This window comes from Homalodisca vitripennis, chromosome 7 (assembly GCF_021130785.1).
Source record: "Homalodisca vitripennis isolate AUS2020 chromosome 7, UT_GWSS_2.1, whole genome shotgun sequence".
Classification (NCBI taxonomy): domain Eukaryota; kingdom Metazoa; phylum Arthropoda; class Insecta; order Hemiptera; family Cicadellidae; genus Homalodisca; species Homalodisca vitripennis.
Genome location: NC_060213.1, coordinates 146,083,896 through 146,099,336, shown reverse-complemented (window position 1 = coordinate 146,099,336; position 15,441 = coordinate 146,083,896). Strand labels below are relative to the sequence as shown.

Genomic DNA, 15,441 nt, shown 5'->3' with positions numbered 1-15,441 from the left:
AGAAGTTTAAACAACAATACTCTTATTCCAAACACAAAAGTAAATCTACACTTACTTATAACTTCACATGTACCTTTCCATGTGATACTACGTACAGTGTTTTAAATATTTCAAATAAAGTATCTATTAAATCTAAATTTACAGTTTCATAATCAAACTATTTGTATGCAATATAGCCTACTGTGTGCTATAAGGATGAGTCTATTTAACGTTTTTTTTCCCTTTATATTGCGAGTGTGCCCCCCTTGCACTGCCTTTTGTATTAAAATTTCTGAACAGAATTTTCGGGAAAATGCAATTGAACAGAGAAACTAGTTTTTTGGCACTACGACTTTGAACATGGCAGAAAGATATAACGAAAATACCAAACCTTTTATCTTTAAAACAGATGGCTTAGTTTAAATTTCACGCCATATTTCATTTAATTAAATTTATTTATTTCTGATATCAACGGCAATGCCAATACGTAATTTACAGACAGTTGTTTTCATGTATAGCGTAGCAGGTCTATTACACAGAGACATGGTCAATTCATATACTGTACAGATAAAAACAGAAACATAAACCTATTAACTTCAAATTCATAAATACTAATTATATCGTCGGGATAACAACAACCAGTATCATTTGTAATATTATTTTAAACAGTTATGCATGAACTATAGGTTAATTTGTTGATAATGGTGTTAAATATCGAACGTGTAACATAACAAGCAGTTCTAACAAACAATTTACAACTCTGGGTAGATGATTATATCATTGAGTAATTTGTAGAGAAACAGGACGTCCGCTTTGCTTCTTCTTTGCTTAAGGGAAGCAATCGAAGCTCCAGCTTCAAGTCGTTACCTAGTCTGATGAATCTTCATTGCACTGTCTCAGTTCTGTCCACAGCACAAGCAGTGTGTCCTGAGTGCCATACTCCAATGATTGTCTGACTAGGGTGCAATATAATGCTTTCAAGGCTGCCGTACTCAAATGATTGTCCGACTAGGGCGCAATATAATGCTTTCAAGGCTGCCGCACTCCCAATGATTGCCTGACTATTGTGAAATACAATGCTTTCAAAGTTGCCGTACTCCAATGATTGCCTGACTATGGCGAAATATAATGCTCTCATGGCTGCTGCACTCCAATGATTGCCTGACTATGGCGAAATATAATGCTCTCATGGCTGCCACACTCCCAATGATTGCCTGACTATGGCGAAATATAATGCTCTCATGGCTGCCGCACTCCAATGATTGCCTGACTATGGCGAAATATAATGCTCTCAAGGCTGCCACACTCCCAATGATTGCCTGACTAAGGCGAAATACAATGTTTTCAAAGTTGCCGTACTCCAATGATTGCCTGACTATGGCGAAATATAATGCTCTCATGGCTGCCGCACTCCAATGATTGCCTGACTATGGCGAAATATAATGCTCTCAAGGCTGCCACACTCCCAATGATTGCCTGACTAAGGCGAAATATAATGCTTTCAAAGTTGCCGTACTCCAATGATTGCCTGACTATTGTGAAATACAATGCTTTCAAAGTTGCCGTACTCCAATGATTGCCTGACTAAGGCGAAATACAATGCTTTCAAAGTTGCCGTACTCCAATGATTACCTGACTATGGCGAAATATAATGCTCTCATGGCTGCCGCACTCCAATGATTGCCTGACTATGGCGAAATATAATGCTCTCATGGCTGCCGCACTCCAATGATTGCCTGACTATGGCGAAATATAATGCTCTCATGGCTGCCGCACTCCAATGATTGCCTGACTATGGCGAAATATAATGCTCTCATGGCTGCCACACTCCCAATGATTGCCGGACTAGGGCGAAATCTAATGATCTCAAGGCTGCCGGATTCCTTATTCCTCTTGTGGTTCTAGACAATCCCAAAGTTTTGTTGGTTTTCTTATATGAAATCCATGGAATGTGTGTAAAGCCAAAACCAAATTAAAAATCATGTTGTTCTCCTGACACCAGTCCATGGTTTATTGGGAGAAATGTATTGTAACGCTATATTTGACTTTGTAAATTGGAACTTTGCATTCATATATGCACAAGGAACGCGTTTGATGTTTACAGTTTAGCCATTTGGCTATTTGGGTAAATTGTCCGCCTCGAGCTAAGTCAACACTTTTAGGATTACATGTCATGTTTATATGAAAACAAATGCTAGCAAAATAACCTAATTCGTTTCCAATGCTAATTCTAAGCTCTGTTTCTCCGGACCGAATGCTGACTATTTATTGTAGTTTTCTCATTTTCATATTCTTAATAAGATGGTATTCATTCACGCAGTTTTGTTAAAGACAAAAAATTATTAACCTTCCTTGTTTAGTGTGGTGTTTATTATTGAGGACTTTAAAACATGTTTTGGTTTACCTTCTAATGTTAGTATATAATGTTAGTGTACCCTCGGTTCACAAAAAATCTCTGGTTCTGAGCAAGCCATATTAGGAACAGTTCACAGATATATACATGTCACAAAGACATTCACAACAATATATTTGGAAAATGTTCTTGTAAATTACATTCTTCAATCGGGTTTCAGGACCTATTCATTAGAAATATATGTGTATTTTTATTATTTTAAATTGAAATTGTCTAGTGTATCAGCTGATTTTTACAAAATATTTATATTTTATTACAACTAAGGCAACAACTAAATGTTGTAGAATCGGCTTTTGATCAGGTTTATACTAAAAAATCCCAGATTTAAAACGATTTCCCTGATGACAATGAAAATGGACGTTTGTGTTTCTCCATAAGTAAGAAGTAGTATTTAATTTTTAATTTGGGCAAGTTTGTAACCAGAGCCAAGAAAAGCGGGTGAAGTTAAAAGTAGTACGCTTTATATGACTTATGGATGGAGATTATTAAGCTTTTTATTATAGTGTGACTTACGTTTTATATTAAGGAAAATAAGATTATTCATGAAATATTACTTATGGAAATAATAATAATTATATATATATATATATATATATATATATATATATATATATATATATATATATATCAGAACTGTTTTATATCCACACTGCACATTCTACCTCCATCTTCAGTGAGTCTGATTGTAAGATGCTTCCAATTAGTTCGTAATTGAAATGCATTGTGCACTGATGAAGTTGTCAATGAGTGCGTGATAACACGTACGGTTCATAGCAGACGTTAAAATCTGCAGATAACTACAAAATTTGACACTAAAACGTACTAACTTTGCAAACAACAATCAAAATTCTACTCTTTTTGACCGTTATGACGATAATGAAATTCCAAGTTGCTAGAATTTCGAATCTCAAATATTCCAAGTCGCCAAAACAAAGTGTTGAGGTTTCCATGTTTGTTCTTGTTACACGACGCGTGTACATAGAAAACTATGGGTTTCAACGTTACAGCCATCAGAAAGGAACAGTGTTTTGTGTTTGGGAAAGGAGAATTTTACGAATTGTTTTTATACGTGAAAGAATTTAATTTGAGATTACAATATTCTAACGTATTCAAGTCAACTTTCTTTACTTTTCTTACAAATCTTTCTCATTGAGAACCTAATAATTAATACAATACAATAGCAAATTATGAAATACACGATATTTGCAAATAATATATTGTTTTAAACTGAGCTTATGTATCCTGAACTGCACGATTGATGCACACAAACTAAAGTAAATAACGGACTATATCTACGAATAACACGTAATTCATATAACAGGCAATGATAATTTTTAATATAGAACTAGAATATGCTGCACAACGAACAATTATGAAATATTACACATTTTATGTGTATTGCAGATACTTAAACTCGCAATCACTCAAAAACAATTATAATATTTTTTAAAAGAAACTTCTTTACAGAGAAAAATGTTAACACATAGTCAGCGTTCGATAAATTGAAATTCTAGTTTTCTTATCCAAAATAATTTAGTGAAAAACACAAATGAACAGACACAATTGAGTAATGTCGGAATAAATGGATACTTGTCCGGTTAATATACCGAGTGTTAAAAATGTTCGTAAAACTTTCGTAAAGTCATAAGACCAGAACAGTCTAAAAAGACTGTTACTGACATTTTTTAAATTGATTAGCCAAATGGTATGTTTTGTTAAACAGATGATTCCAACAATGTGTACAGTGGAATATCAGCCAAGTTTACCAACTATCCGAATAGTATAGTATAAGTTGCCTTCAAACAACCGCGCAAAAACTGTTTTTACTAATTATTTGATGAAAACCACGAAGAAATTAAAACACGTATGGTATTTTTGAAATCAGTTAAAAATGAACTTTCTTTTGATTAGGTAAATAATGGGTCGTAATGTTTTAAAGGATTTACTGAAACCCTACGCAATAAATTTGAACCTTTGCCGATTTATAGAGCAACCTTAAATAAGGAAAATAGTTTCTTTCTTTATCTCATTCAAGTATTTTACTTATCTTTCATTGTCGTTGTTGACATATTTTTTGTGCAGCTTCGGTTGATTCTGGAATTAGTTTAAAAAAAATCAAGAGTACATTTAGGTTATGTATAAATTCGTATTTCCAACCCCTGCATAGTTGCATAAAAATCCAAATTTTTAAATATATTTTACCCTTTTAAAATCCGTTGATCACAAATTAATTAGAAAATATTTATTCAAAGAAAAAAATGTTCTGTATGTTAGTGCTTTTATGTTTGATGCTCCACTCAAGTATGTATCAAAATATTACATTTAAAAGTGAATTTATGTATTATTAATTATTAATTGTAGATATTAACAGCTTACGACGATGTAATTTTAAAAGTTGCGATTTTGTTTTTAATAAACTTTTTGGGTGTTTAATGTACGGAATAGTTGTCCATAATTAATTAGTGTGTGATCGGTTTATAAAACTGTTATAAATGGGTTAATATTAGGTCTAGCTAACCAAACGCGTATACATTAAAATAATTCAGTTAGCTTATACATTAAAACGTTTTGAACTTGGACAGAAATATTAAGGGGGCCAAAATAAAACTTGTTAAACTAAAATCTTGTTTGTTAACTACGCGAACAGTTTCATTACTATTACGGTGTCTCCCTTACATTTATAACGTATTTTAACTAATTATCTGTTTAATTATCAGAACCGTACTGAGATAGCCAACGCAATTCATAATGCGGTTTCATTTATATCAACTAATTTATAGGTTCCAATTCTCGAATAGCCACGTTTTTCAATATAATAAAAGTAACTAATTATGTAAGCGATATTATTGTTTGATTCATAATTATTTCTTCGTTTATGTAATAATTTTGATTTTTTTTTTTATAGTTCGCGTGCTCTGAATGGAAATTTATTTAACCGTTTTAATTTCTACAGTAAAATAGTCTTAGCAACAATGGCAGAATTAAAATAAAAGATACAAAAATATGCAGTGCCGTGACCAGGATTCGAACCTGGGTTATTGCGGCCACAACGCAATGTCCTAACCACTAGACGATCACGGCTGTCTGTGCTCGTGAAGCTAAGTAGTTCGGCAGAACTGTAGCGGAAAGAAAGAGATCAGATGCCGCTGTCTAGTGTGGCTGGGCGTGGGTAGCAGGGAGACAGCCGGCATGCGCGAAGTAGCGTTCAAATCTCCCACTATACAGTCAGTGTTCGCAGTCAAATTTGACAGGAAAACTTGCAATCCATTACTTTTAAGCGTTATTTACTTAAGATTAACATGTAAGATGGGTTTTTTATTATTGCATGTGAATTTCCTAATGTATTAAAATCAGTAAATAATGTAGTTTTTATTTGCGATTCCTTCCTTTTAAGTAAAACAGCATCAGAACTAAACGATCATTATTATCTAAGAAGTATAAGAAGATGCACATTAAAAATTGTATCATCTTGAGTTTAGATATTGATGTTTAGATGTGAACGCATTTAATTTCCAACTAACGAAAATTAACTTTGGCGTAACGTTTAAAACAGCTAGCTTTGTTTAAGTTTTTCACGGAGATTGTTTCAGCTGTGTACTACTTGTTATGTTTGATTCTAATAACAACAAAGTTTCAAGATTTCCATTGGCCGATTGTTATTATTATTTGAAACATTACTGATAGGAGCCACATCAAACAACATCGTCAGTGCTTTGTAAAAAATTAGTCTATAAATGGCATTCCTAAAGATGGACTCGGGCCTATTTATACTTCATACAAGTCGAAGTCAAGCATGTACTTTAAGAATACGCCTCGATTTTATAAACGAATACACACACACACACACACATATATATATATATATATATATATATATATATATATATATATTTCAATAAATATTGAATCACAAAAAGTACTTGCTTCCGCTGGGAGTCGAACCCGGATCTCTCACTTGCCGGGTGAATGTGCTACCATTACACCAAAGAGCGCTATACTTTTTTCCGATTCAATTATTTTTTGTAATTTGGCCGTATCTGTCACATATTCGTTTAAAATAAGCAAACTAACATATGATTCGGAAGACCAAATACCTGACAAACGACTTTTAATTTACATTAAACTATATACTTGTAAATGGCTTATTTTTATTTGGTGACTGATGGAGAATTTTGAATTTTGAAATGTTTTTCGAACAGCTTTGTTTAATTTATTATTGAATGGTACACATATACACTAAATTAAACAAAGCTGTTCGAAAAACCTTTCAAAATTCAAAATTCTCCATCAGTCACCAAACAAGAAATAATACAGTTAAACTTATTGAAAAAAAGTGAACCAAAATGATGACAAACAGGAATTATACAAACAATCTGGAGTATACAAAAATTAACTGTAGTGACTGTGAAAGCTATTATGTTGGGCAAACTGGAAGAATTTTTTATGCAAGCTTTAAAAACAAATAACATGTCTACAATAAAAATCTAATTTTGCTGAACACTTATTGGAGACTGACCATAACTACACAAATATTGGAAAAGAACATGGAAATTTTAGATATTGAAAGGAAAGGAGAGAAATTAACCCTTTTAGCCCCGGCGTCCGATATATCGGACAGAGGTGGTCTAGGTAAAATGCCCAACGGCCGATATACCGGACGTCTCGAGAATTTAATGTAGCTGGCTAATAATATGTCCCAAATGCCATCAGTTTCGGTATAGTAGTCGGTGAAGAAACGGCTACATGCAAAAACACTAAACCTTCCAATTGGCATCGTATTTCGTCGTCATTGAGCGTAGTTTATTTGTCGATGTCAGTTGTCAGACGACTTCAGTTTGCATTGTTGTTGTATGCTGACTTATAACCTCAATTTAGTTTGCGTGATTGAAAGCGGTTGTTTTTCGATTGTATTATTAGTAAAAAAACATGAGTAAAACGTCGTAGAGAAAAGTTACCCAGTGAGTGAAAACACTTTGATAAACACTGGTACTTTGGGATTATACCGACCACACCCATACATGAATCGTTATTTGACATTTTGCTTCTACTGATTACTAGATTAGCGTAGAACAATATTTCGTCAATATAAAACAGGAATTGTCTTATCGCAAACCCCTCCCCATCCTCAGACAGAGGTCAAAGTCGAGCGGTCTAGTAGATAAGTGATTGCAGAGTCCCGCCGCGCGGCCTGCCGTAATCGGATTCTCGAGAAAGATAAGATAACAGCGACAAAAATACCGATCACAATACCTGGAAATGCTTGTTGATTAATGGAATGTTAGTTTTCTGTTACTCAAACTACATCGTTTTATAACGTTTCTAAGTTCATTGAAAAAGGTTTTAAGCGTTGGGGGCATATAACGGAATCTGACCCCATTCCCCAAAGTACCATAAAATGTATATATTGTAAATATTATTTTCTTTTACTTTTTTGAAAAATTAAACAAGTTTTAGTCTTACAAACCATTACAATTAGTTTGTGTTATTTTACAATTGTTATTAATTTCAAAAGTGCAAAAACAAGTAAACATATCTGTATACTTCTACTGACGTGTATGTGGAAATATATGAAGAAGTGCTTATGCAGCAATACAATTAATTAGATATATCTCCTGCATTTATCAAGGAAAGTTCTTCAAATTTTGTGTGTGTATAGTAAGAAATATGTGTACAACAAAATTGCTTCTTCATTTTTCAGGGGCTACAATTTTTTTTTTTCTACCGTTTATGTATGTCCAAACTATAAAAAAATAAAAAAAATTTTATGTATAAATACGCTAAAAAAACAAATCATTCTGTAAAAGTACTTTTTAAACTATTACATCTAAGAGTACAACTTATTTGTGAACAATTTAAAACAAAAACCTAAAAATTATCTTCAAAAATAAGAAAACTAGATGAATTTTCCCTCAATTCTGCACTACGGGTCCCTTATTGCCATGGGCTTTCTGGCAAGTCCATGGAAAAATGGCTGGGGTTAAAAGGGTTTAAAACACAAAAGAAGAATTACATATTTATCTAAATTATAATAAAGATTCTCATAACATTTTAAAATACTAATCTGAAATATAAGACAAATCCAATTTTTGATAAAATTAAAATAATAAATACAGATTACTAATAAGAAAAATTACAACTGTGTCATTTAAATTTAACATATTGTTTAAAAGATCCACATAATGTATATATAATTGTATATTATTTATTTAGAGGTTCATGTACACTGTGATGGTTAAAAACCGAAACACGTGTATGTAATAAAAAGTTTTAATTTTAAAGGGTTTTTAGTTATTTTTCATTACATTAATATATATATAGATAACCCTATAAGTGGAGTTAATAACATAATATATATATATATATATATATATATATATATATATATATATAAAACGTTTGCCACTGTGCATTTTACCTTGGTAGTAGTAAATTTATTCGTATATACTGCACAAATTTGGTGTAACATTCGTCCTAGGTAGTTCTCAATCGATAGACTTAAAAATATATTATTAACTATATATTAACTATTACAGGAAGCTAGTCTATTGTATTTCATTATTGTGGGCAATTTTTGAAGGTGTGGACCGCCGTTTCCGGTGGGCTAGGGAGGGTATTAGAACGCAACAGAAAGCTGAAATCAAATATTGTTTCCGATTTTTGAAAGTGTAGACCGCCGTTTCTGGTGGGCTAGAGAGGGTATTACAACGCAGGAGTGTGCTGAAATCAAATCTTGTTACCGATTTTCAGAGGTGTAGACCTCCGTTTCCAGTGGGCTAGAGAGGGTATTACAACGGAGGAGTGTGCTGAAATCAAATCTTGTTACCGATTTTCAGAGGTGTAGACCTCCGTTTCCAGTGGGCTAGAGAGGGTATTACAACGCAGGAGTGTGCTGAAATCAAATCTTGTTACCGATTTTCAGAGGTGTAGACCTCCGTTTCCAGTGGGCTAGAGAGGGTATTACAACGCAGGAGAGTGCTGAAATCAAATCTTGTGACCGATTTTCAGAGGTGTAGACCTCCGTTTCCAGTGGGCTAGAGAGGGTATTACAACGCAGGAGTGTGCTGAAATCAAATCTTGTTACCGATTTTCAGAGGTGTAGACCTCCGTTTCCGGTGGGCTAGAGTGGGTATTACAACGCAGGAGAGTGCTGAAATCAAATCTTGTTACCGATTTTCAGAGGTGTAGACCTCCGTTTCCAGTGGGCTAGAGAGGGTATTACAACGCAGGAGAGTGCTGAAATCAAATCTTGTTATCGAATTTTAACATTAACTTTTCATTTGTTTCATTTTTTGTACGCGTACGACTGTCCTTCAGGCTAAGGTAGGACCATTAGTTGCTAATGTTTAAGGAAAATTGCTGGACCTATCCGAGATGGGAATTTTTCCTACTCTAAACTTTTACAATGTTTATATTAGTAGAGTCGCGTGTCACATTGCGTAATCCTGCACCAGGTACTTGGCATAACCAAATAATGTAATCTAACTCAGTTTTTTCTTCAACAGCTAAAGACAAAATATATTTTTTGCCACCTCGTAATACAAACAATCAACGCTTAAATATATTTAAAAAAAAACAAAGTATTTTATAGGCTTAAAAGTGTTGAATTTTGACAGTCACAGAACATTGGATTTAAACCAACACAACTGCGTATTCAGGTATTGTGCAACAAGTTAACTATTCTATCTGTTAACATTAGTACTCAGCTTCCCCTACATTATTGAGGAAATAAATTAAAGTTTAAAATTGCTATTCGGTTTGTAATTTCGTTGATTTTATAAAGATAATGTCAAAGGAATGGGTCCAAACATCTAATCCATGTTTCATTAGTTTGAGTGTGAAATTCTACTTCTCGATGGAGGACTAAAATTGCCTCCAGAGACGTACCGGAACTTTTATTTTGAGGAGGCAACATCATATCCACACATCTAATGTTTAATATAGTACATAGTAGTGTTGCTTGTTAATATTAATGTTAATTATACAGGGTACAACACGATTGGCGAGAACAATAAAAACGCGAATATAACGAGCTGTTACCTACGTATAATTTAAATACCAATGCAACAAGTTTTGGACTTTATTAATAACATAAAAATAATATAAAACATGACATTTCAATATTCTTGCCCTAAGTCGTGGATATCATAGGGTCTTATTGGTGTAAAAATATAAGTCTTACAGTTTATAGCATATAGAATAATTAAACAGAAAAAAATGTCTTTAAAAAGGTATCAAATTTAGCTTATGTACAAAAAAAATAATATTAGCATTTCCTGAGTAAATAATTGTTAGAGCAAAACTCATTTGAAATGTCCGAATTCCTATTAAGGAATTCGGACATTTTCCTTCAACATATGTTACATAAAAGTATTACACAACGTTTCTGGAATTGAAATCTGTCCTCTTCTTTTTGTTGAAATATAATTAGTACACAAAAAAAGAATTAAAAAAGAGAGAAAAACTCCAAAACCGTTTGATCCCTTCTTTCCTTTATTTATTTTCTTCTTTTTTACGTACTAATTATATCACTTACACGAATAAAAGGATAGATATCAATCCTTGAAACATTGTGTCAAACATTTTGTAACATATAATGATGGAAACTGTCCGAAATCCTACTGTCCCTGCAAACCTTCCATCGTCAGTAGCAAACTTTGAACCCCAATCATCGTACAGATCATTCTTTGTTGTCATAACAATACATTTTCGAGATTTTATGATTGGGTGCAGCACAAAGCAGTAAACATTTTTGCGCCATTAGGGCAGTCCTATGTATTTACACACGCTATGTAATTAGTTGGACTTTATTTCTCACTACAACAATAAACAGGAGAATACACGCTCCCTATACAGCATGAAACACTTATTGACCTCAAAGCCAAGACTTGTGTTTGCCATTCCCAGTTTCGTGTTTCTCTACTGTTATTGTGGTCACCTAATTAGAAGCAATCGATGTGAGCGGCGATCAGTAGTGCTACCTAGCGGACAAAGCTACAACTACACTGACCGCGGGATATCGACAGAACGTTGTAATTTCGATAGCTTGGAGACTACAGTCTGAAACATTATTGAATAACATGTTCTTGGTAGGCGGATTAGAATATAAATCGAGTTTTGAATTCCTGAAAGTGTTCCACCACAATTCAATGTTAAATAGCGAATAACGAGGAAACTCATGTACTGCATGTCAAATTTAGTGCTCATTAATACACCAAAGATATGAACCAAATATAAATTTTCTTTTCAGTTGCAAATTATAATTGAAAAAGAGGTGGATAACCTTCATAACAGAGAAGGTCTAAGGAATAATTTCATGTTCATCAAATAGACTTTTGTAGAATGTCCATTATTCAGAAATAGTGCATAAACTTCCTAAGCGGAGTTAAAATTGCATATATTTGTGTTTTAAACACTTTATGTAAAAGTAAAATGGTTTTTTTACATGAATAGCCTAGAAATTTAATAGATCCACGAGAGCGATCCCATCGACAATGAACGAAAGTAAACTGAAAATAATTAGCAGGTGTCTTTGTAGTTAAAGTAGGACAGAACTGTAGAATTTATATTCTTCAAAAATTACAGAAAGTGTAATAACTTAGAACTATGCACGTGGCCTGTGTCCGTGAACTTTTATCAGAAATTAGCAAAAATATTCTAAGTGTGTGCGTGCGTGCTTTTTTATTCCGAATCCTGTCACCTGAAAAACAAATACCACCTAATCGCCAATATAACTAAACATCTCGAAATGTAAAAACAGATAAGAAAAAAAAAACGAATCTCCCCATAAACAGACAACCTTCTCAAAATCGTCTTCCTCACTTTGCATAAGTATTTGTCAGAGTTGACAGCCACGCCCGTCACATCGCTGGACTGGCGAGTGACTTGACCGCCTCTGGAACCTCAGTTGATGGCGTATGCCTGCCCGACGCAAAGCTGCTTGGCGTTCTAACCCCGGAACAAATATCCCGTCAACCCGGAACAAATATCCCCTCGACCCGGAACGCGCTGCTAGGTGTTGATCGCTGGCACCAATGACCTGGCAGAGGGCAAGCAGCAAAACATCTACCGTCACTTAGAGAGATATATCGCTGCCCGATCAAAAGACCCCGAGATCGTCCTAACCACCCTCCCACACCGTCACGATCTGAAACTAAACCACGCTATCCACGACGATACCGTACTCGTGAATGCCTACATTGAAGAACTGGCAATTCGACACAACATCCGTGTCATAAACTTCAATGAGGCCGGAGGTATTTCACGAAACACGGTCAGCATCTTTCAATGCGGGCTAAGCGACTGCTGGCGAGGATGATCGTGGGCGGCCTCGTACTCTCGGGATCTGCCTCTACAAGTGCTGAGACGCACTCACCAACACCACTCCTAGTGACTGCCCCATCAGTAGCCGTCTCACCCACTATCTTGCCGACGCCTGCTGTTACCCACGAGGATCTTTAATCCCTCGGTGGTCATATGGTCACCAGCTAGTCACGTACAGGGAGGCGGTTCTACACCTGGAAGTCCGGACCAGCCTGCGCCTCCACAAACACAGCTGACTGATGCCATAATAATTAATAGTAGTTCAACTGTTTCTTTAGGAACTCTACTTTGTACCGTATGACGATAACACATGGGGGTGGTGACTTCTGAGGTCGTAGTAATAAATACTAGAAATACAAAGTTTACTTATAAGTTCAGTTTAATTACGAAAACTTAAAAGCACCACTTTTAGATGGTAAAGGAAAAGTTATGTACTGCCACGTTGCTGCCAATTAGAATATAATAACTAAAAGTATATCTTCTAGGTGGGCCTAAAATATCCAATGTTCTATTGAATTATGCGTACGACTTTTTACTTTACAAAACAATAATATTTCACTTCCCTTCACAATAGGTAGACTCACAACCCGGGTATCGGCGTCTTGGCACGAGACATTGAAGCTGTAGTCTAAGAACGGTTACTTCTAGAAGAGGAGTAGATGTTGGGAAGTGGTAGTCATCTATTCAAACAACACGTGAGATACATCAGCTACGTAAACTCGCCTAAAACAAATTCGCGACGGTATTAGCCATTTAATGATACAAATTACAATTTATAACAACGTGCTCGTCGCCATAAGGACGACGCCACAACCTTTTATCTATCTCCATCAAGCAAATAAAAGATCTTCAAGGGTAAGTTACTTTACTATTCACATCTTTACTTTACGTTACATTCATTTCATACGTTTGGCATCAAAGGGCTAATTTAATAATACGAAAAGATAAATTTTACTTACGGACAAAGCGCGCGAGGTCTGATGGGTTACGTAGTTGGGCTGCTACAAAGGGTTAGAAGAAAAAAATTCATACGCGTGCCAATTAGGTAGTTACTCCGCCCAATAATTTAGTTCCGGAACATTGGATGTAAAATAATATTATATAATACTGGCTGATTAGGTTGCGAAATTTACATTGTATGAAATTTAATTAACTAATTTACGGTACAACTTGCCAACAAGGGACTAAATCAATAGATACCCGTCAATCACAACAAAGAACCACTTTTAAATTCCTCAATTCAGTCCTACTGCTTCACCAAAACCCCCCAATCAGCGAGAAAGAACTTGAGAAATTGCAACTCATTTGTGAAGAGGAAAGAATAGACATCCTCGTTGTGACCAAAAACAGTTTCAACGACAGGAACGTTGTCCTCTGCAAAATTTCAAATTTAACTTTAGCAAACTTATTTTGTAGACAACTCTCCAAAGATGTCGCCATTTTTCTAAAGGAAAGTTTTAAGTTTGACCTTTTTGCAGTCAAAGAAACAGTTGGAACAGATTTTGTAGCAGTTGGAGTCAAAATTCACACCAACAAGTAAAAAATAATCGTCGTTGGCGTTTATAGGTCTCCCAAAGGGAATAAAGACGTTTTCATGTCAAAATTTGAATCGTTGCTGACAGATTGACTACCCGTCCTGCTGGGCGATTTTAACATCGACGCGATGAACCAAACTCATCCGGTGACAAAATGCTTTGTCGATATGCTGCAATGTTTTTGCTTGAAGTTGCTTGTCAAAACTCCAACGAGACTGACGCCAACAACACAATCTGCTATCGACAATGTTATTTCAAATCTCTCAAATGTCGCAGTGTCCGTGATCAACACAGCAATAGCGGATCATTATGGCCAAGAGGCTATAATTATAGGCCAATAAATCGAGAGGGAGTTAAAAATTAATAAAACAATAAGAGACATAAGGCCTAGCAATATTGCTTTTCTAAATGCCTCTATTTTAATGAACAATGGCATTTTGTAAATACAATCTAAACAGTAGAACAGCAGTTCCAGGCATTAAATAGTTCCCTAAATTAAAATATGCCAAAAAAGACAAAAAATACTTGGATTACAAAAGGAATATTGGTTTCAAAAGATAAACAAAAATTCCTTTCCGAAATTTATAGATTAGATTCAACTAAAAATTCAAAATGTATCTCCGAAACTACAAAATAATTTTAAAAAAAGTCATGCAAGTCGCGAAATCATATGATGTATCAAAACACTTTTTTCTTATAAAAATGTTCCTAAAACCGTTTGGTACATTAGTGACAATAAAAACGAAGCTCATAAACAGATCAAAATAAAAATTGGAGATAACTTGGTGCAGGATGATTCTGTGATCGCCCATGAGTTTAATAGATGTTTTGCGTCTGTTGCTTGTGGGTGAGGTCCTCGGCCGTCAGAGCCCCAAGTTACTTACTCACACGTGAAGACGTAGTCCAATAGAATCAATGATACTGGCACCTGTACTTGAGGAAGAGTTAGAAACAACTATTCAGCAGCTCTCTGCTCATAAGTCAACCGATCTAAATTTATTGTCCATGTGGATTTTGAAAAAAATGTGCTAAGCATATTGTGAGCCATCTGACTCAATTAGTAAATTTGTCTTTCAAACAGGAGTTTCTTCCGCTCACCTGAAAACTGCTAAAGTACATCCCATTTTCAACAAAGATGACCCATGCTCCCTTAACAATTATTGGCCTGTGTCTGCCAAATGTGAGCAAGATTTT

General features: G+C 34.7%; 1 non-coding gene across 1 annotated transcript; it reads right to left on the bottom strand.

Annotated features, from left to right (window-relative positions):
* Positions 1-5,401: 5,401 nt before the first annotated feature.
* Trnah-gug lies at positions 5,402-5,473 on the bottom strand. Its single transcript has one exon. It is a non-coding gene; the product is annotated as a tRNA-His (tRNA).
* Positions 5,474-15,441: the final 9,968 nt, after the last annotated feature.